The 22,288-nt window shown below is 44.6% G+C and overlaps 1 protein-coding gene across 24 annotated transcripts in view; it reads left to right on the forward strand.

The window, feature by feature from the left end:
- The window catches only part of FBRSL1 (fibrosin like 1), a 518,655-nt gene that overhangs the window by 144,750 nt on the left and 351,617 nt on the right, over window positions 1-22,288 (forward strand). The window contains exon 1 of one of the 24 annotated variants that reach the window (XM_080558962.1): window positions 1-22,288. This exon is cut by the window's right edge and continues 9,471 nt beyond it. The exons of the other annotated variants lie outside the window; for them this stretch is intronic. The gene's annotated coding sequence lies outside the window, so the exon portion shown is untranslated. 24 annotated transcript variants of the gene reach the window in all.

Below are 22,288 nucleotides of genomic sequence, written 5' to 3' on the forward strand. Positions count from 1 at the left end.
GAAACATGAAAGTGGTTGTAACTCCGCTTTGAAACCCTTGCAGGTCACCTTTAACTTCTCTGTCTACAACTAGAGGACTGATGAGGACCCTCAGATAGGCCACGCTTGCTTAAATACAGCCTCAGCCTCAGAATAAGGGAAAATAAAGCAATCCTCTTTTCTCACCGATATTCTCCAAGTAGCTGTGAGTGAATAGCATTACAGTGGCTCCTTTTGAAAGGAGGAAATAAAAGGGAAATTTCATCACTAACAACTTATGTGGCATCAGACTATAAAAAAGGTTGTTGTTGGTCATCGGTTACGTTGTTATAAAAGAAGAGCTAAATGGTTTGTAATTTAGAGAAGGGGATTTAATTACATGAAGTAATTTACAGGAAGCTATAACCACTTGTATCTTTTTCTATGAATTTAATTGGCTGACACAATGCACAACGTCCTCTTTCTTTAACCTTCTTCCCTCTTCTCATTTTTTTGGGAGGTTTTATTTGTGTGTTTGCTATTGGAGAAGAGAGGGGCTGCTCTGGGAGCGCTGCTGGTCTGTCTCGTGGTGTGAGCAAACTGAAAGGAGCGCAGAAACGGGGCTGTTTGAGTGGAGCTCTTTCTCTGGCTAGTGCTGGTGTGTGTGCTGTTTGAAGAAATTCTGAGCCTTGGATGGAGGCTGGAGGTTTTCCTTGTATATCTTTGTGATGGTGGGGTAGGGCACAGCGCAGGTGTCCCGTGAGCTGGGCAGGGCCCTTTTCCTGGGCCTAAGGTAGTTGCTGCAGAACAGGCGAGGACCTAGAAGCAGATGAAGCAACCGTGGCTTCTTTTCATGTTGTTTTTCTGGTTTGGACAAGAAATGTCTGAAGAGTTATTCAATCTTGATGTAACCACTGGCTGCCTCACTTTGTGCTCGCTGAAGAGTTTGGCATCTGTTATTTAATTGTAGCCTCCGTTCTAGGGCTTGCACCACAGGTCTGCAGTAAAATGCGTGTTTCTGAATGGGAGCAGGTAGGGTATGGCTCCTTCACTTACGATCATCCTGTGATTTTTTTTGGGAGGCTCTCAGATATTTTCGTGAGTGAGAACCAAGCATAGACGAGGCAGGTAGATGTATTCTTCCTCTAACATGCTTACGACCTGTCCTGCTCCAGTCTAAACCTAAGGAACAAAGAGGGAAGTGATACCCCAATATTACTTATGGTGGAGGCAGAATTAAATTTCTTTAGTGTGATACTGTTACTTTGAATGCGCAGAACTTGTCCTTGCGTACTGTTGTCCATGGATCTCCATTTCTGCAAAAGGTGGCTGGCAGCAGTGCATCAGGAGCCGCAGCAGAACTGCTTTGGCAATTGTTGGGCTTCGCCTGAAGTCATTTCATGGCACTGGTCCAGCTCGCTTGGCTTTCCTTGTGGAAGCGTATCAAAGATGACGCTGTTTTCCACCTCGCAGTTGCTCCTGCCTCAGACTGCAGCCTCGGGCAGTGTTACCACATCCCTCAGCCTCTCTTTGCCGTGTGGATTCTTAAGGGAGCTGATTTTCATACTTCTGCGTGATGGGTGGTTTACAAGAGCTGCTGAGAATATGCGCAGCTTGAGTAAGCACGTCTTTGGTTAGAAGACATCTCTTAGGTAAAATAAGCACTTTTTTTTCCTTTAGTCATTTAAGCAGCTTACTGGTAGCTATTCAGGTGACTGCCATTGCACTGTTTATTTGGCAAAGCCAGTATATAAAACCCACAGTATTTTCTCCACTATTTTGTCTAAAAAGATGAATTAAACAAAGCCAGCAGAGGTTTGTGGTAGATTTAAAACTCTTACAAGGTTACTGGTTGAGGAAATCCTAAGAAGCAGGTAGGTAGGTATTTTGTTAATTCAAGAATTGAAATATGCCATGTCTGCATGTAGGTTTTTTCAGGAATTAGCATTGTAAATTTATTCTCAATTTCTTCTGAAGTTGAGCCTTGAAGTTAATTTATTTCAAAAAAGAATAAAAACTCCTAGCAAGGAGAATTTCAACTTTTAAATTTAAGAATTACACATAAACTTTTATTATCACTATATGCAAACACTTTTTTTTTTTTTTCCCCTTTCTTGTAACTTCCTCTCAGTTTTGTTTCTTTGCCGTTGGAGCTGTTCAGGTTACAAAGCAAAATATTACTTGGGTAGCTGCTGGATTTTGAAACTTAGTGTTTAAAGTCAATTACGTAAATACATACAGGTTATTTAATTTAAAAACAAATCTTTCAGCTTCACCTTTCCTTCCACATTTCACTTTTGCCTGGTTAAAGGCTTTGATTTAGGCACTAGGGGAAGGTGCACAGACTCGATTCTTCCTTCAGCTGCTGCAAATCCAGTGCGAGTTAAAGCTGAGGAGTAGTAATAGGTTTCATTTTGCACTGTTTCCTCTTACGGCACTTCTTGACTCATTGTCACAGAATAGTAAGAACAAGGGAAAAACCTTTTCCAGGGAAATCTTAGCCACTGGAATAATATTGCTAAAAGAATCCAGGGACAAAGTAATGGATCAAGTCGTGGATGCTGTCCAGCACAGCTAGAATAACAGCGTGCTGATGAATAGCCTTCCAATGCTGTAATATTGCAGGCTCTTGGAAGGTGGTGCTGGATCTCATAAAGTTGTCTTTCTGCTGGTTCTTAAAACTTTTGACTGGCTGTAGGGCAATATTTTATAATTTAACATGACGTTTATTGGCTGTAGTGTCAGTCATAGGTATCATTTTGGAGTTAGTCTCTCAGTTGTTTAAAGTGGAAGATGGAGATGGTTCAGCTGGTCAGGTAGGTCTGCTGTGGAGTACATCTGCAGTTTTAGTTAGGGGGAGAAAAGTATTTTCTAGTTAGTTTTCAGCTAATATGGAGCAACTTCAGTGTGTAAAGGTAAATGAGGATGATGCAAAGGAACACAGCCACATTAGAAGTGTTGCCTGAATTGAGATTTTTTAACTTGCTCCTCATTTGTACGTGTTATTTTTCTTCCAGGTGCATGCTGCCAAAACCAATAATATAAAAATAAAGTTATTCTTTACTTACCGCATAGGAAATAATCTGTACAGGAAAGAACAAAGTCTGTATCCACAAAACCTGAACCCCATTCTTAAAAGCTGAATTCAGCATTTCCTCAGCACATGTCCCCACTCTCCAGTGAGCAGTACGACCCACACCGTTACTGGGGGACGTGGTGGGATGGCTGCATGCCATTTTACATTGCTTCCCCATTTTCATCTCTTGCTTTCCTTGTGACTGGCTCATTTTGTTCATAAAGCAGCTCGTAATTGAGTGTTTGACAAAGAAGTGTTTACAAGCAGTGTTTCTTGTGCATAACTGCCTAGCTGAGGGGAATAACAATTTGGGTCTGAATTTCAGCCCTCCTTTGTCACTGTCGTATCATCGTCGGTGGCGGTGCTGTCTGTGCTTAAAGGGAAAGACAGATGAAAATTGTTTCATGGTATGTCGCATGAGCGGGGAACACAAGCTCTGTGAAGCATGTTGTGACTTTCTGGTGGCCCACGCTCATCTCTTGTTCTTGTGTTGGTTTTGGACACCACCAAGGTGTGCGCTAAATTAAACCCATGGTAACTTCTGGGTTTTTAGAGTGGAGTCTGCTCATTCAGATGGAGCTTTGTTCCAGCCATAGGAAATGTAAAGACTGGAGCTTTGTCAGGTTTTAAGCCTTCTCTTCTCTTGCCATTGTGTGGGGTAAGATGCTCTAGACTCTAGCTGTCCTAATCTGGGAATGTGGCTGGAGTTCAGGCTCCATGGGTTGAAACCTGCAGTGCAGACGGCCTGTGTTATCAAAATAAAAGTCTTATTTAGCTATCGCTTGGAAAGAAAAGGACTGTAGGATCAAGCTTTTGAGTTCAGGCAGCATGTGGGTGTTACAATTGTCCGTGCCAAAACCCTTCTGCAAATTATGCCAACTGGGCAGGGTGTGGAGGGAACAGAAGCAATGAAGTTATGCATGAGTAAGGAACAGCTCAGTCTTTATTTAGACCCATTATAGGTCATTTGCAAAGGCTACTCTTTCTTCTGGAGGGGAATCTTTTAAAGGGGCTGCTCATTCCGTGTTTGCAGGAATTACCATGTTTAATCAGAAGTGATGGGAATTGGTGCGCAGCAAATAAGCAGAGACAATCCCGAGAGTCATCTTGTAATAGCTGGAGGCCTGCGGAGCTGCGGGGCTTAGCAGGGCCGTTCCCATTAACGGCAGCGCGAGCCTGTGACTAAAACCCACACGTAGAGCTGTGAGTAAATCACAACATTTGAAACAAAAGTCATGCAGTCAGGCGTGAGTAAGACTGGTACTCAACCACTTTGGCCAATGGGATTAACTCCTTCCCTGCTGTCCGAGCACAAACAAGATGCGATTTCTATAAGTCGGCTAGTGCCAAGCCTGCTTTTCTCGGTACAGTCATTACTTAGTGGTAGATACTGATCTGTTGAGCAAAACTAGATAAATCAGTCAGAGCTTTACTGACAAGCTAGGAGTAGGTTGACGTGATGGTGGAACTGGTTAGAGCATCTCTGAATTGGTGTTAGTGCGTATCAGAGGGCTTTGACCGTAACACTGTACTGAACAGTTAAATCCTTGTTTAAAGAACACCACACGGCACCCATGTCCAGAGTACCTTTTATTTGTCCTCATGTAAAATAGCTTTGCAGGTGTTTTGTTACGACATCTTCATAATTCCCTTAGCCTTGCTCTGAATCATCCTCATGCAATGAGTAGTTTGGTAAATAGACGGTATGTTTTTCTATGCGTGTACAGACGCTGGTCTCTTGCGCTTAGTCCTTTGCCGCTAGATATTCCCTCCCTGTTTACTTGACTCGTCAAGAGCAGAGGGAGCAGAAAAATGTCTTTGTGGCATTTTTTTTTCTTAGCTTCCAGTGAAGCAAAGGAATAAAGGGATTCAAACTCTTCTCCTTACCCCCCCGACACTCTACCCACAGCAGCAGCACCAGGGACCTCTAGTAAATTGATCAAGGGACACGTTTGACCCTAGGGCTGCTTGTTAGAGAACATTGTTATGGACACGTAATAGCAGATGTAATAAAGAGTCTGCATTGTCCCAGAGAAGAAGGGGAAAAAAACCAAAAACAAACAAACAACAACAAAAATGGTAGGTTGTGTGGTTTATTTGTGTTCTATAGTAGGAACTGAAATGTTGTCTGACAACCTTGGGTCACCTCAAGTAGGTGTAAGCCTAAGGCAAAGCCAAAGGCAGAAGAGTTGCAGAATAAGTTGTATGCGATCTTGACAAATGGCTCGTAACTGTTTATTGAAACTGAGAGAATAGGAAAGAATAGGGTTTATGAAAAGTTATTTCAATTGCAAAATGGAAAAAATAAAAATACAAAAACAACCATGTGAGATATGTAACGAAATAGTAGTGATGTAGTTCCTGGAGGATTGCATTTTTGTTCTCCCTGCCTACAGCTGCAAGGGAAGCATTCATGCATGCTCAGTTTTTGGTCCCAAAGAGCTTGGAACAGCAGCTGCTGGGTGTCCCTGAGGGGCATCCTACGGGTGAGGGCTGGATTAGGAGGGTGCTAAAGTGGAGACTCTTAAAGATTTGTGCAAGTTCGATTGGAAAGAGCCAGCTTTGAAAAAAAAAAACCACGTTACTCTCTACTACTCACAACTTGTAAGCACATACATCCTTACAAGAAACTACCACGACCGTAAGGATTCAGGTAGTTGAGAGCCCAAATCCCAGAGATTTCTTGATCTGGTGTGCTCCTCTGTCACTTAAGTATTTACATAAATCCTGGTTATCCGTTTTCTCTTATCTCCATTTCTGTGTTCTGATGCGTCTTGCTAGAATAAATGTGTTCCTTCTATTTTAATAGATTCAGGCAAATAAAATGTGCAAGCTTTTGCAAGATGTATGCTGTGCTCCATTAATGGGACTCAAAATAGGATTTCTGATCATTTGAGAGGTTTCCTTGTGTGCTATCACTGAAGGGTTATTTATTTATTTTGGCAGACTGTCTTTAACTTGCATTGGTAATGACAGGAATTTCTACAGCTTCAGCTGTACTCATTTGCAGAATGTGGAAAACTGGGACTGTTTTGTACTTATTCAGCAGCCCGTGTGACTTGCATTGATCAGATATTTCCTGTAGTTTAAGGACGTACTGAGATGTATCTGCTAAAACAGCATAGTGTGAGAATATTTATTAGTCCTCGTATGGAACAAAGGCTGTTAATACAGCTGCACGATTGAGAGCCCTTAGTCTATAGAACCATAGGATATCCTGAGTTGGAACAGCCCCACAAGGATCAATGAGTCCACCTCCTGGCCCCACATAGGACCACCCAAAACCCAGACCCTGTGTCTGAGGGTGGTGTCCAAACACTCCTTGAATTCCAGCACTCTTGAGGCTATGACCACGTCCCTGGGGAGCCTGTCCCAGTGCCCGACCACCTCTGGGTGCAGAACCTTTCCCTAACCCCCAGCCTGACCCTCCCCTGTCCCAGCTCCATGCCGTTCCCTCGGGTCCTGTCGCTGTCCCCAGAGAGCAGAGCTCAGCGCCCGCCCCTCCGCTCCCTGTGAGGGAGCTGCAGGCCGCCATGAGGCCTCCCCTCGGCCTGCTCTGCTCTGGGCTGAGCAAACCAAGGGACCTCAGCCGCTCCTCATGTTTCTTGCCCTCCAGACCCTTCACACTTTTCATACCCTCATTTGGATGCTTTTTAATAGTTTTATGGCCTTTTTATATTGTGATGCCAAAACCGCACACACAACTTGAGGTGAGGCCGCACCAGCACAGTTAATTCCTGCTCAGTATTAACAATAGCTTGTTCTGATGAAATAAGGATTTAGTCAATAAAAGTTCATCTTTCCTTCTAGCTACCTCAGAAACTAGCTGCTTCCAATGCTAAACTACATATGTTAAAGTAAAACTCTAAACACGTGATAGGATCTTTTCACAAAAAGATACTGGCTTTCACCTGGTAGCACTCCATAAGGAAATAACTTCTATGTGATAATTTTATCTCTGAGTTGAATAGAGTCTTGATCTCTAGCAGATGGGAGTATCTGAGGTGTTTGCTTTTTTTCTTCCCTTTTCCAGATATTGCACACATTTAATTTTGAGCCCTTTTTCTTACTTCTCAAAAACTAACTCAGTCCAGGAGGGGAAGTTAGGCTGTATTCCTGTTAACAGTGCTAATTAGTGGAGTTGTTGAGGTTAAATGGTTTATGCTACCAAGTTCAGCCACTAGATTGTTGGGCAGCTGGGCTAAATCACTTAGCCATCGTTTGTCTGGCTGCTTATCTGTAACATGGAGATAATAAATTTTTACTTCCTTCATAAAATGCTAGGTATATACAGAAGTAGGGGGTATTATGATTATTTTATTATCATACAGGAAAATACAAGGGATTTTTTTAATCTAAAAGAGGAAGGGAGGAGTTCATTGCTGCTCAGCCTTGCTAGCAAGATTTGAGAGACTGGTCTTAAGTTGCAAAACACTGTACAGAGACTTGACTGAATTTGGAGCCAGGATTGCCACGTTAGCCCCGTGCTGACCCAAAGCACAATGAACTGGTTCAAATGGAAGGCATCAGTGGAGTCGCTGTATCCACGCTAGTATTTCTGCATCGTGCCATGTAATTTTTACACATCAGGTGCCCAGGGTGGATGCCAGGTTCAGTTTTCAAGAGCTTGCTTAGAGGTGCTGAGCACCCGCCAATAATTCAAGCTACTGAGAGCCTTGCAGAAAGCTCCAGCACTTGCTGGGGATGATCTAAAGCTGGTATTAGTCATCCCTCATGTTTGGGGACTAGGTGTGAAGACTGCGGGTGTTTCTGCAGTTCAAACCTAGGGAAGGATCTCGACAGCAAACTCACTGGGCCAATTTTCTAGCCTAAGCTTTTTCTTAATTATAAACCCTCCAAAGGTCTTCTAGGGTGAAGAGCTAGTTAGAAATACTGAGTGTATAATTTTGTGGCTTTCCATCTTTAGTAACTGGCTTCTCAGGAAGCTTTAGGAAGGAGTAGATCCACTTATGAATGCCTGCGAAAGGGCTCAGGTATCTGTTACTCTGAAATGGACCCGCTTGGTTATGCAGCTTAGCGTGTGAGATATACGTAACGCTGATTGCAGTGGACTAAAAAGGGCTGTCAGAGCCCTGGCTTGCCAAGAAAAACATTTTTTTTTGCAATTCAGTATGAATTCATCTCTTTTATTCTTCCCAGCAGTGGGATTTGTTTATGTACTGCCCTTAGCTCAGAGACCCAGGCCTTCACCTCCAGTGTGGTCTTCTGATCTTCCCCGGAGCGGATGCCTGGGGGACCTTGGCTTTGCCCTCCCTGACCTCGGGTGGGAAGAGGCAAGAGGAGCTGTTAAGGTCCAGCTAGGTGTGAGAATGGTAGGTAGATCGCTGCTTAATGAGGTCTCACATCCAAAAGACTTTCCTTAACAGAAGGTGGGAGGGGAATAGCAGCTGCCGGTGAGTTGTGCTGGCACATCCAGCGTTGTTGGGTTGCATTCTGTTTTCTGAAGCTAACTGGAGAACATTCCAAATTCCTAAAATTCTGTCTGCCCAGCAAAATAAGAGGGAAGTGTAGCATTAATAGCCATGTGAATGGTTGCTTAATTTAGCAACAAGTTATGAATATTCAGAGGCATAGGCTTCTGCAGAGAGGAGGAACAGGAATGTAAGCCCACGGGGATCCAAGCTTGTTAACCGCTGCTGCCTTGGGCTCTACTACCCTGTCTGTGTGCTACCTGGAAAAAAATCATTGCAGGTGCATTCATCCGTGCTACAACTGAACCTTCGTTTTGCTTTATAGGTGTTCCCTTAGAGCTGCTCATGTGGAAGTGGGACAGTTAGGCTTTGTGTGAATGTGAATGCGTGTGCATGTCTGTCAAGTTTACTCTCACAGCTTAACTATAATTCATTACATAAAGCCTGTTTGTCACACATGACTTTAAATATCCACAGGCCAGTCTCATTTAATAATCCAAATGTCTGTTCCCAAATACAGGGAGGTAGGGGGCTGTGGTTTACTGAAGATCTTAGGACAGAGGACGAATGTGGCTTCTGATGGGAATCTCACTTCTAACCCAGTGCTGTAGCTGCCTTGATTGAAGCACCAGGAGGTCAAGTGACTTGTCAAAGGTTGCACAGTGAGGGAGCAACTCCACTGACATTTGATACCGGGAGCCTTCTGTTTCCCAGTCTGCTACTGATTTACACTTTCATCCTCTGGTACACATAACTGCTGCTTGAATTAAGCTGTGACACATCTTCACACCAGTGTAAAATTATTTCAAGTTAGACCTTGCAAAGGGAATGTCATTCCTTCCACAAACACTGCTTAGGTTCAGTCCTTTTCCACCTGGTTCGTATGCTAGTTCAGCACCACTGACTAATAAATTACAGTTACTGAGGTATCAATTCATCATGTCGCAGCGATGGTGTCGCCTGTTCCACTGCATTGACTGAGGCCCTTTGCTAGCCAGCTAATGTACTGCGGTTCTACTCTTTCTTGTCCTGTAATGATGGGATCCCTTGTACCAATTTGAATCCTATTACATAGCAATTAATTTCTCCCTACTCCAAACTGAGGCTGAGTTAAGTGCTGTTCAGTGTTGAGCTTACTACACAGATGTATCTAAAGGGTAAAGTGCTAAGAGAGAATCTAGTCTGAGCAATCTTTTTCATCTGTGCCTCATGTTCCCCATCTCCCCTGATTGCAGTAATTAGCAAACCAAATTCTTTGCTTTGGGAGCGCCAAAGTGAGCAAGTGAGAAGAAGAAGAGTATAACTTCAGACGCTTTAAGAATGATTACCAGAATGGGGAACAGTTGCAAAAAGCTAGGTTTGAGGGGGAGGGATATTTGCCTTGAGATATAAAAGCTTTTTATTTACGCCACAGTGGGGTGTTCTGCAGTAAAACGTGGCGAGCTGCCTTCGGTTGGCAGCAAGTCATTTAATACATGGGAAGTCCTGCTACTTGTTCCGCGGAGGAGCCTGTTGGAGCTCTGCTTTGATGTGCTTGGAACGAGAGCACAGGGGCAAGGTTGGTGCTGTGCTCCGACCCACCCGTCCCTCACCGCAGCGTCCAGGCAGGCAGAGACCCGGTGCGTTGGGAACTCCTCTCCTGCAGGGAAGTACCCAGGCCTTGGGAGTCGGTGGGAAACCTGTAAATGTTCTTCCTCAGCCCTGCCTCTATAAACATCCTGAGAATGCGAACGCGGTGCAGTCACCTAGAGTATAGTAGAAAGTAAGCTTGTTCCACCGAGGAAAACTGAAAACACAGCTTGGGGCAGAGCCCACATCTGCCCTTCTTGCTTGTCAGCACGGTATTTGATCTATGATTTCAATCCTAGGGAAATATTTAAATGTCAGTGTGCAGCCATAAAACAATAGTTACGTTTTATGATTTAAGCTCAGATTTCAGGGAAGAAAGTCGTTGACTGCACCGTCACAGTGCGGTTTCTACTGGATAAATTGATCCTTGGAGGCAAACTAGATTAATACTAGGAGGAGACGGATTCAGAGTTTGCCCTTCTCTGTGGTTTCTATAAACTGAGGAATACTTCTGGGCTCTTTGTTGCTCTAGCAATTTGCTCTCTGTTGGATGATGACCCTTTCAATAAGTGGTCATCCACATTGAATTTTTCTGACTCAGGGCTTAAAAAACAGTTTTTTTATCGACTATAGAATTCCCATACCGTAGCTTGACCTCACTGTCGGCTTTCGTTGGAGACTATACAGAGATTTCAGCTAATGCCAAAAGAAGCCATTCACCTTTTAAGCTTGCTTTTCCCTGGCTCATAATCTACATCTGAAATATAAAGTATTGCTTATCTCTTATCTCTAAAGCTTCAGTAAGCTCTGGGCTTCGCGTGCTCTGCCCGACAGCAGTAATGCTGCTCTGCCAGACGCTCGGGAGCTGCCGCGCTGCTTCCTGAGGGGCAGGTTTGGAGGTGAGCAGTTTTAAGATGAGGCAGGCATACTGCTTGACTTTTTCTTTACTTACCTTCCTTTATATTTTCTTCTAGCCTGTGGTGACTTGTAGGAATCTATTTCTTTCAGTAGGTAGTACAAGAGAGTTTGTCAGATTTGCTTGTCATTGTAAATTTGGATACATTCACACGTGTGATTTTATTTAAAATCAGCTACAGCCTTTCTGCTCACAGCCTGCTGAAGTGGATGAGACTAAGGTGAAGGTGGTATTCACTCTCCATATATGCCAGACACATGCATTTACAACTTGTGTTTTGTATGAGCAAAGAGCTAATCGGTGTTTGCAGCATGCTCAGGGTGGGTGTTTTGTTTGCTTACCCTTACAGATTGTTTCTCCTGAGCAATATTTGAGTACTAAAATCGGCTCAAGCCTCTGAAACCAGTACATGGTGGGTGCTTGAGCGCCAAGCTGGAGCATGTTTTCAGACCGTGTTCTGAAAGAGCACTCTCCTTGGAGAGGGAAGTCCATGTTAGATTTACATCCAGAATATTTTGTATTTGCATGTTATGCTTTAAAGTTACTGTCCTAACTTACGCTTGCTGTCACACATTACGTTGTAAGCCTCCTTGGGGTAGTAAAACTTTCAGAAAAGAGAATGGATAGAAACTCAATGTAAATCCAAACAAGAAAAAAGGTGCCAGATATTGTTTAGAATTTGCATTTAATATCTCATGTTATATTTGTTCCCCTTTTTTGGCCTTTTGCTGGGAATTTGTAGCCATCTGGGTTATTTGCACAGGAAACTTACTTGAGGTTGTGTAAAAAGGAATAGGAATGAAGCGGGGAGACAATTTTGTCTCATGCAAAGGAGTTAAGACGGCTTCTACTAAACAATAGTTGTAGCATTTAGTTTGCCAAATTGAAATGATTTTATATCTAATTCTGAGGCAGGTGCTCTGACTGCCACGTGCTGTTTTTCTCATTAATCAGTTAGTTATTTTGCTCTGCTGCATAGATTTAGTGTGTCTTGCTACTGTAAATAAATGGCTGAGGCAATACCCCTAAACAAGGCTTCTTCAAATGACTCGAAGTGGACGTTCACCCGTAGTTGTGTTTTTTGGGTCTTTCCACGGGAAAGAAATGTTTCATCCCTAACTTATGCTATGTAAAAATCCCCTCTATTTACACAATCATACAAGGAAGAAGGGTGGTTTCTTGATTGCACTGCTTGAGTGGGGTACAAAAGATACGGTCATCTGTAGACCCATATGTGACCTTTGGCAAGCTATTGGAGATACTTCCTCCTTACCACTTCATGTCTAAAAATGGGCATGATAGCTTCCTGTTGCTCACAGAAGTTTCAAGAATGATGTTTTGTGACCATTATATGCTCTAGTATTGACGAGAAGCTCGGATAGTGTATGATGGAAACCCAGTCTAACCTTTCATGTGCTTCTAGCAGGAATTTGACTTGCAGAGACTCAGTCAGAATAGAGCCAGTACACAGCTATTAAACCTACATCTCAGACTGAAAAAATATAGATGCCCTTGATTGTGAGTCAAGGGTACAAATGACAGTCTCTGGGCCCAGCCAAAATGTTATAAAATGGAGCATGAAAAAGCAAAGGTCTTGAGAGCATCTTGCTGTGCACGTTTGTGTGGGGATTTCAGGCTGGTCTTCTGCTCTGAGTAACTCAGTGCTGGAACAGCGGTTCTTAGCAAAGAAGAGTTTGTGACTTTACACCTGTGTAAGGGGGCTGCATTCAGCCGGCAAGAAGCGTAAGGGTTTGTGTCTGTACTTGAAACATATCTCTGGATGATGAATCCCCCCGGTACAGTCCTTGATTCTTTATTTTTCTGACTGCAGGGGATTAGGTCAGCCAGCCTGACGTGCTGAGCTGGGCGCTGCTCGGCGAGCTGCGGGTGTCGGGAAGGGAAGCGCAGCCCCGCACAGATAAGCACGCTGACACACGGCTCGCAGGGAAGCAGAGCACGGCCGGCTCTGCGGCTCGGTTCTGGGGTTTGAATTGCGTGGTTCCCCACCTTGGCTCCGTATCTGCTGCCTTCTCCCCACTGGGAGCGTTGCATCCCCTTGCTGGCTGCCCCGCTGACTTCAGCGAGCATTTGTCAGTCTGGCAACGTGAGGCAGCTTGCAGCCAGAGGAGTTATTTTTCCAGTTTACATTACTGGAGGGTCTGGCCTCCGTTTGTCCTTTAGCCGTGCCTTCTCGTGTTCTGCCAGTGATGTCAGGGACGTGAAATGCGGAACGTTTCCTACCGTGCGTTTGGTGGTTTCTGCCTGTGTCTCTCCGTGGGGCGGGGGCCGTGTGTTTGATTGCTGGCCCTTTAAAATGTTTGGCTCCTCCAGTTGTTTGAATTTTTTATACATATTAGATTTCTGCATAAATGATCTTGTACAACTTCTACAAAGCATAAAAGAGGAGAGGTTAAATTGAAAATGAAGTATATTGGAATTCAGAGCACAAAGATAAATACCTATTTAAGTTGAGGTTTAAATGAATAGTTCCTGTGGATATGTACTAGTGGGTTCAGAGGGTAATTTTTTTTAACCTTAATGTATTCCATTCTAGCTGTGCAGATCTAATTAGCTTTAGCAGTACTGAAAGGACTGTAGCTCTAGCAGTTGTGTAGGCAAACTGCAGAAGGCAGAAGGAAACCAGATTCAGTGTTGTTCTGTTCTTTTTCCCCATTTGTCATTAAGCTTCATTCATCTACGTCCTGTCAGCTTGCTGATGTTTTCCTTCACTGGCTGACAAGCGAGGCTGTTCTGTGTGCTTTGTAAAGCTGGGGTGGCAGCGCGAAGGGTGGCTTTCCAAACCCAAATATGCTACGAGGAAGTAAAACTTGGATTTGTCTTTTTTTTTTTTCTTTTCTTTTCTTTGACCTCTACCAAGCTACTGGTTCTTTGTGCATGAAGAAAATAAGTGATACCTAGACTTGTTTTTTTTATTATTTTTATTTTTTATGCATCTACAAAGGACGTGACTGTCTCTTTTTGTTCTTATGCAACTTGGCACATCCAATTTCATTTATCGCAGAAATCAGAGACTTTGCATACGTTCATTTGTGCTCTTCACAAAGGCCCCGTTTGGAAGACACGTCCTCTAGAAAGGAAATTTTTCAAGACCCAGGCTGCTGGATACTTTTCCAGTAAAGCACACCTTTGAATATTCTCAAAGGGAAGACAGATTTTCACATTAAAGCAGTGCCAAAGACCACTATATGGCATAAGGATCTATTGATTACGATTGCTATTTTATTCTGATGTTAATCATAACCATTTGCAAGTCAGCACAATTAAGTAGTTTTAACAGAAGTGGAAATCAGGCCCATTGCTTTTGAGTATTTCAGTGTCTTCATTTCTAAGCAGTCCTAAGCTGTCTTTAAAAGATAAACCAAAGAGTAATTTAGGTTTTGATATAGAGATGAGCAAGAGAAGTTGCACATGCTGGTTGTTCAGAGTTGTCAAACCTAATGTTCAGAATCGCAATATTGCCCTGAAAATAGATGATGCTTCAAGATTAAATTTTAAAATCATTATATTTGCCCTTTAGGTAAGTCACTTTCAACTCCTGCAGTTACACGGGCTGTTTAAAAATGCTTTTTCAAAGGAAGAAAATTTAGATTTTTCATCACATGACTCCAGGGGGTTGGATTTGAGAAAAATCTTTTAAATATCAGAAGACTGCCAACTCTCTTGAGTTAATGAATGTGTTCTCCCATCACAATAGTTGTGCTTCATTTTGCATTATAATGTTGTCTAACAGCAAGTGGCACTTCTGATTCTTTTGTAATTTTCAAGCAAAATGCTGTTTGCAAAATAAACATGCTGAGAGTTTCCTAAAGCTAATGTCATCAGCCAGAGCGAGCTGCATAGCTAGGTCCGTGTTTGGTGGAATAGAGATGGGTACGTTCTCTTTAATAGTTGCTGCACAGATGTGAGCCCCAAATTGTTTTCCTCCTTCCTTAAGCTCGAGCAGACTGCAGCTGTGCTGTGCCAATTCATCTTTGTGAAGCTGAACCTCTTTCTACTGCTGCTGCTTTTCAGCACAGTTGACAGGAAGACTGGGCAGAATTGCGGCGCTGCCATTGCCAGAGCACTTTGGTGGCACGGCCGGAGGGCTGCCACCAGCTCAGGACGGATCATGTTGAATGGAAGTGAACATCTCGCCTTGGTACCAACCCTCCTTAGACACAGGCACATGCAGGGTTTACCTGAGTCCTATGCTGTGATCACTGTGTGTGTATGCATGTACATGGGGACCAGTACAGGCCAGAAATTCATGTAGCTGTAGTAGGGAAGCTTATATTAGCGATGGAACAGCTTAATTGGGATGTGATTACAGTCTGTAGGCCAAGATTGAGTTTCTTGTTCAGAGAAACCTTCAAAATTCAAGGGGAAGTATCGTTAACGAGCGTGCTTGCTCTCACCTCTCCCATGCTGTGAAGTTACCTGCGTAGTGTTGGTGAAATACTTCTTTGCGTTAGAAAAAAGCATGGAACTTGAGGCAGAACACAATTGTTGGTCATGATCAACTAGCTACAAAATGTAACTTATGTCATTGATTTTGTAGTTTTCTGCAGAAAACTTCAGAATTATTCTTGCATTATTACGGATGGGAAAACTGGAGGTGGGCTCGTGATGAACACCCGTTATTTGTGGGCATCTAGCAAGCCAAGGGGAGGGTCAGAAACAGAGCCCAGGTCTCCTGTATTCTGTTACCCTAACTGGTGGGCTGCGTTTCCTCGCTGTTACTGAAGCCTGCATTACAATTTGGAGATAACTTTGAAGAGGGAAACCACGGGAGAGCAGTCAGCCACATAGCGGTGTATGAGTTTGTTCCTCCACATTGGCGATAACTGCTGGTAGTTAGATAGCACAGTAGGAAAACTGCGGGTAAACGTTGATTCATGTTTTTAAGGGTATCTGCTGTGTGAGCGGGGGAGGTACTGAAGTTGTCTATGTGTGCGCGTGTGTAGGAGGGATATTAAAGATCCAACTTGTCAGGGTGTAAATTCATGCCAGAATTAAGAAAAGAGAACACCCAAAGTGGAGGCTCGCGTTCTGGTTACATTCCCGTGGTGCGTCGGTGAGACAACGAAGATGATGCAAACCTAATACTGAGGTTGTGTGATGCAGAGGAACTAGAAAGGAAACCACAAAACCCTGCTCTCATTGCAAATGAGAGCAGTAGCGGCAGTGAAGATTCATATCTTTTGAGAGAGCTTCAGTCACAGGTAGTGTAGAGGGAGCCTTGTCTGCAGGTCAGGATGCTGGACGCAACGTGATGTTGGTAAAGTTTTATCTCAATCACATAATGAGCTGAATTAAAAACATTACATGTAATCTGCTGAACTTTCTTGGAACAGAAGTTGTAGAAAGAAAACGGGAACTGCTATGTAAACTAGCCCAAGCACAAAACTGGTACCTGTCAGCAAACCTTGACAGAACAGCGCTTGAATTTTCGGCTCCTGCAGTTCTTGCAGGGCGCATCACCAGCACATCCCGCTTGGAAAGAGCAAATGGCCCAGGCAGTCGTGTATGCGCTGTCTGCCATTGGCATGCAATTGCTTCGTAATATCTTTTGGTGACTTAACTAAATATTTATGGCACGAACCACAAGCCAGTCAGGCCCTGTCTGGAAGAGCTGAAAATACAACAACATGAGTAAGTGCCATTTGAGAGTATCAAAGAGCTATAATAATGTGGATAGCATTACATTAGAAAACCAAGGTGGGAGGATTACATGAAAGCAAAACACACAGACAGGCCCCAAGGGGAGACCATCTACCACAAAGGATAATTTCCTACGGGATTCAGACCCAAGAGCACATTCCTCTGAGGCTGCTTTAAAGCATCCAGGCAAGACATCTAAAGAGAGCAAAATTCGTAATTCTTTTTCTAAGCAACTGTGAGTAGCTGGAGCAGATGCAGCGGTGCCTGGTCTACAGCTCTATGCTTTCGTCTGGACTCCTACATATTTTTCTTCCCTGTGATCTCTTTCTCAACCTAAAAAGTCGTCTTTTTTTTTTTTCTCCCAGGAGAGAAAAGGGGAAATGTCTTTTATCTGTGTTTTGGTTTTGCTATATAGGCAAAGCTGCAGTCAGATCCAGGGTGTTCCCTGGGAATTGCTTTGACTTTGCAGGACAGCACAGCAGTTTTATCGCAGCTTTTGCCACAGGACTGGAAGGCTTTTCAAAGTGCGATTGCCGCTTCATTCTGGTGGTTGACAGACCCATATTCAGCAGCTGGTATTTTTTTTTTTTTTTTGCCAAGCTAACTGTCTTGAGTCGGTGCTGTTTACAGCCCTTTCCCCCAGATACCCGTGGAGTACCTGAATCCCACACAAAGCTGTGTATGTGCCTGGACACGCAGCGCAGGAGCACACGAGCACAAAGGATACACGAACATACGGCCTGGGACACGGCAGCCTCAGACTCCTTGTAAAGCTCTCGTGCTTCTTTACCCTTCGGCATTCGCGTAGATGGCCGGGAGGGGAACGCCAGCTGGATTTTCTCCATTTTTCCCCCTAGTCAGTGGTGGAAGTGAAGCTCAGAGCTGCTGCTGCTGCAGGCGCCGTGCTGGGCAGGAGTGGAAGGAGGGCAGACAGGCATGCAGCACGGGCTTCTCACGGTTCAGCAGCAGACAGTGGGATGCATGTGCATGGGTTTCTGTACAGACAGAAGCTGTAGCGCGGTTTGTCACTTCAGCTTCATGCCTCTGGGAGCATAAAGACCTTTATTATAGAAAATGTGCGGAGGAGGGAGCAACAGCACTTCAAAAATTAAAAAAAAAAAAAAGTCCAGTCCGTCTGTGTGACAGTAAAATATTCAGAGAAATGTGTGCTCATTATGCAGGAGGCATCCCGAAACAAGACATTGGCACCTTTATAATACAGAAACCGAAGCAAGATGTTTGGAAAAGACAGATAGACAGCTGGTTTGTGCCCAACTCGTGGATGTACGTAATCCATCACTGCCAGGCCTGAGAACAAGCGGGAGCTCGCAGGCGCTGGCTTCCTGGCACCGGCTCTGGTCGGCAGAAGCACAGCAGTGGCAGTGAGAGCAAGCGGCAGCCCCCTCCTGCTCCTGCCCTCGCGGGGGAAGCTGCTGGCAGGGGAGAGCAGCCGAAGCCTTTGGGCTGCGGGAGGTGCAAGTCTGACGTGGTTTTGCTGGTCATCAGCTGGCACCAGCACACGGGCCGGCTGCTTGGGAAACCGGTGCTTTTAGGGCAAAGAGGAGGCTGGAAGGTTGGGCTTGGGGCACGGCTGCCCAAAGCTGTCTCACCGTTCTTGCACAAAGTTTGTTTGCTAGTCTGTGGTGGTGTTTTTTAATTCCAGCAGCCTGTATCGTGATAAAATTTCTTCTTGGCAGTAGTGGCAATATTGTCAGGTCCTGCTGCCCCCTGTGTAGTGAAACAGAGCAGTTTAGGGGGGGGCACACAGCCAAGAGCTATCTACTTAAAAATACCCAGCTTTTTCCATGAGTCTTGGGACCAGCTTGCTCCTTGTTCGCTCATTTTTCCAAGTTACAAAGTTCAGACGTAGCCACCGGGCTCTCTTGCAGCTTGTGTGAAGGCCGTAACTGAAAAATGGTAGTTCAGTATTCAGAGTCACGTGCTGCATGGGTGCACCGGAATGGGTGGCTCTGGGGGTTTTCGGGTGGTTTTGGTTATCGTAAGGGCCTAATGCGGTCCATGGTGTGCTGTGATTCAGAGCATGCTGAAGGCAGTGGAAAGGTGCCTGTTGACTTCAGCGGACTTGAGATCAGGCCAAGCATCACTTCACTGCAGTTTTATGTATTTTTCTTAAAATCATAGCTATGGCAATGTATGTTCAGGCCTGCTAGTGATTAACAGCCAACAGGGAAATATCCCCTTTTCCCAATATTCTTTACTGATTTAAAAGCTGGTGCTGCTCTGGGGCCTTAAACAGAGTAGGGCTGGTTGTGCGGTGCTGGCTTCAAGTGTCTGGTATTGAAAGTTACAGCTTTCGTAAAATGTTAGCAAAGATGTTAAAAAACACTGCAATTAAAAATCCCATTACAAGCCCTAAAGGCAAAATAGAGAACCGTAGTAAGGACCTAATTCCCCCTTGTCGGCTTTCGGACCCAAGCTTCAGCACTGTACGTGTACAGTTCCCCTCGCTGACAGGCACAGGGTGAACACTGTGCCCCCCTTACGACGGGTAAATGTGGTACCTGGGGAGTTACGGGGTAAACTGGCTGAGCTGCGTTGACTTCAGTATGACTGCTGAAGTGTTTGGGGCTATTTTTTCAAAAGCAACAGTCTCTGGGATTTGGGGTTTGATTTTTCCCATAACCCTCCTCTCCGATGTGCTGTTACACAAATGTTGTACGCTCCCAGTGAGCATCAGTGATTTTCTTGCATTTTATTTAAGCACGTTTATGACAGCCTCTCCTGGTTTGGGAAGATGTTTGGTAATATCACACATTCCGGTAAAACTTGACACAAACAAGCGATTCTGCAAGAAGTCCTGCTCAAAAGACACGGTAAAAAATAGAAAGCCTATGGTACAGTGTCTTTTCCTTTGACAGTAATTGTTTTGCTCTTTGTATTATCTTACACAATGTGACCACACCACCCGCTGCTATGACTTCTGAAAAAACAAAACTGTTCATCCGTGAGCCAGGAGGAACCAGAAGGATTCTAAATTATACAATTTGTAGAGGAAATGACTTGTTTGGTTGAGCTACGTACTACCCTGTGAGCTGCTCCTAGCCTGCGGCGTGACCTCGATCAACCTCCAGGAAATTTCTGGTACCAACGCGTGTCCTCCAGGCTGTGGGGAGAAGCCCACGTGGCAGATGTGGGGAGTATGAGAGCATGCTGGTGGGCTCAGCTGAATTGTTGGGCTCCAGGATGGAGCCCTGGCAGGCACAGGCGTGGGATTTTCAGCAGGAAGCATGGGGACAGGCCTCCTGGTGTCTTTACTGCCCTCAAAGGCTGCCCAGCCAGCAGCTACGTGGTGCTGACAACCTAAAAGCCACATCCCAGCTGTGTGCAAATGAAACAGGTATGGCAAAACTGCAGCGCTTGGTCTTCCCAGCGTTTTACTTTAGGACAGGTGTGTGCATTAGCTGGTTAAGACATCCTTTTCATTATTACTGGTTTTTATTTTAGCAGTTGAAAACCTCTAAATTCCCAGGGCTTTGCTGGAAAACTCTCCCACGCAGTCTTGCCATACTTCCTCCCTGGTTCTCGCTTTACATCCACAGTGAAACGACGGTTTCCCAAAGGGAAATTCACCTTACTGCTTGCTGAGTTGTTTATCTCACCAGGTCCCTAACACCTCCCAGTTTTCCTGCAGACAGCTGGTGGGTTTAATTCGTGAAGTGTCTGCGGTGGGCTGTGTCCTGCCTTCGGAGGGGACGGACGCTGGAATCGAAGAGGTGGTTTGTTTTCTTTCCTCTCCAAGTGCTGCAGTCATGTTTCTGTTGGAATAGGTTTTCAGGTTTTGAAGATAATGAATGTTAACAAATCACTGGAAGTGAAAATAAAAATAAAGAAGGAAAGTAGGTGAGATACCATTGCAAGCTTGGCTTGTGCTTTGTGGATCTTTTTTTAATAGCAAAGAAGTGACATCAGCTCTGCTGCAGGCATGAATTAAAGATGAGAACTTAATAAAACTTGTTGGAGGAGAGAGGGAGGAAGGCAAGTAGAACTAAAGCAACGATGTCTTTATTTTTAAGCAGACAGCACCACCTCTGCTTCGGCTTTTTGAGATGGCGATGGCGAATAACAAAAGCTGCAGCCCAAGTGGTCTGTGAATCAAAAGTGCCCTCTGCTGGAAAATCCTGCGTGGAGGAGCGTCTCCAGTTGATGCCCAAAGCCTAATTACCCTCCTCTGCTGGGGAAGGGCCTGGCTCTAATCCAGGATGCTCTCAGCAGTTGCCTTTGCCATTACATGCCCAGTAGGGATTGCAGTCTGAACATGTCACCGGGTACTGGTGGAGGCTGTGATTTCATTCGGGTTCGACATCACGTGTGCGGGGCTGCTCAGCCGCCGGTCTGTTTGTTACCGAGAGAAAACGTGAATTTGCATTTGCAATATTGCCACATGAAAGATAAGAATCTGGGTGCAAATGCTGAGCAGATAGCATCACGCTTGGCAAAGACACAGGTGATAAAAAGGGGATGGAGCTAGGAAGGAGCCTACAGTAGCCCTGCGCTCGCTCTGTTTAACGCAGCGGTGCTGATGGAAGATGCCGAGCTGCGCGCTTCTGCAGCCAGCCTTGTTCTTCCAAAGCTCCAGGCTCCTCTTGTCTGCGAAATAAACTGTTTGTGTGCAAAAATGTGGCTCTGACCAGTTAAATCCTCGCTATAATTCCTGCTCCTAGCCTTCCCCCCAGGTGTTAGGGTATGGACAGAGCCCCCAGCACAGCCATGTCCTCAGGGTCCGGCACAGACTGGTGCCAAAAATGGGGCATTGCAGCTCTCACCCCTCGGTCCTGTGCCTCTGAGGGGTACTGGGAAGCGCAGGAGGGGAGATAAACAAAGGGCGATAACATCCAAGTGAGTACAAGTTAAATGTTTACAGTTTCAGCTGTTCGCTTATCTCTTCTGTGCATCTTTAGCAATTTTGGCGACAAGGGCTGTTTCTTACCTAATTAAAATAATATATCTACATCTGGAGCAAAAAGGAATATGATCCATCTTGTTATTTGTTATCACAGACGAGCGTTTTAAAAGATGAATACTCAGATACAAAAACAGCAGAAATCAGAGCAAATAGATGAACTGAACTTCAGGAATGCAGCTCGTACCCGTTGCTATTCGTGCCCCTCGGGAAGAGAAGCTGCTGTGTGATGCATTGTGGTGATGTTATCTAGCAGCAAGGAGTGATACTGATGGATTCTGAAGGAAAAGCTGGCCAGAAAAAGGGGGAAATAATCCTTGTGGCTATGAAGCAAGCTTGAAATCCTCGGGGATTTTTAACAGAGGACTTTTTTCCTCAAAGGAGCCATAGAGCTAGTGTCCCAGGCTTCGCTGTGCTGGCACCGGTTGACTTTGGCAGGCAGGACTTTTTCCTCTAATTGTCCTCGAGATCTCTTTGATTGTTCTGCTTGCACTTGTGGGTGGGAAGGCAGTTTTATTTAAGGTGGAATAAATATTTATTCTCTTAGAGCACTTGCCACAGCTGCTGCTTTGCAAAAAGATGGTGGTTTCAGTTAGAAGCGAGTCATGCAAACGCAGTGCTTTTATGAATTTGCACCTGCTGGGCTGTGGTTTGGGTTTGAATGAATCTAAAATCTCGGAGGTGAAGTTCACCAAAAGTGGTAAGCTTTGACTGTCTAAACCCAGTGAATTATTCATTCCTTTCTCCCAATACCG

This window comes from Anser brachyrhynchus (assembly GCF_964034855.1).
Source record: "Anser brachyrhynchus genome assembly, chromosome: 17".
NCBI classification, from domain to species: domain Eukaryota; kingdom Metazoa; phylum Chordata; class Aves; order Anseriformes; family Anatidae; genus Anser; species Anser brachyrhynchus.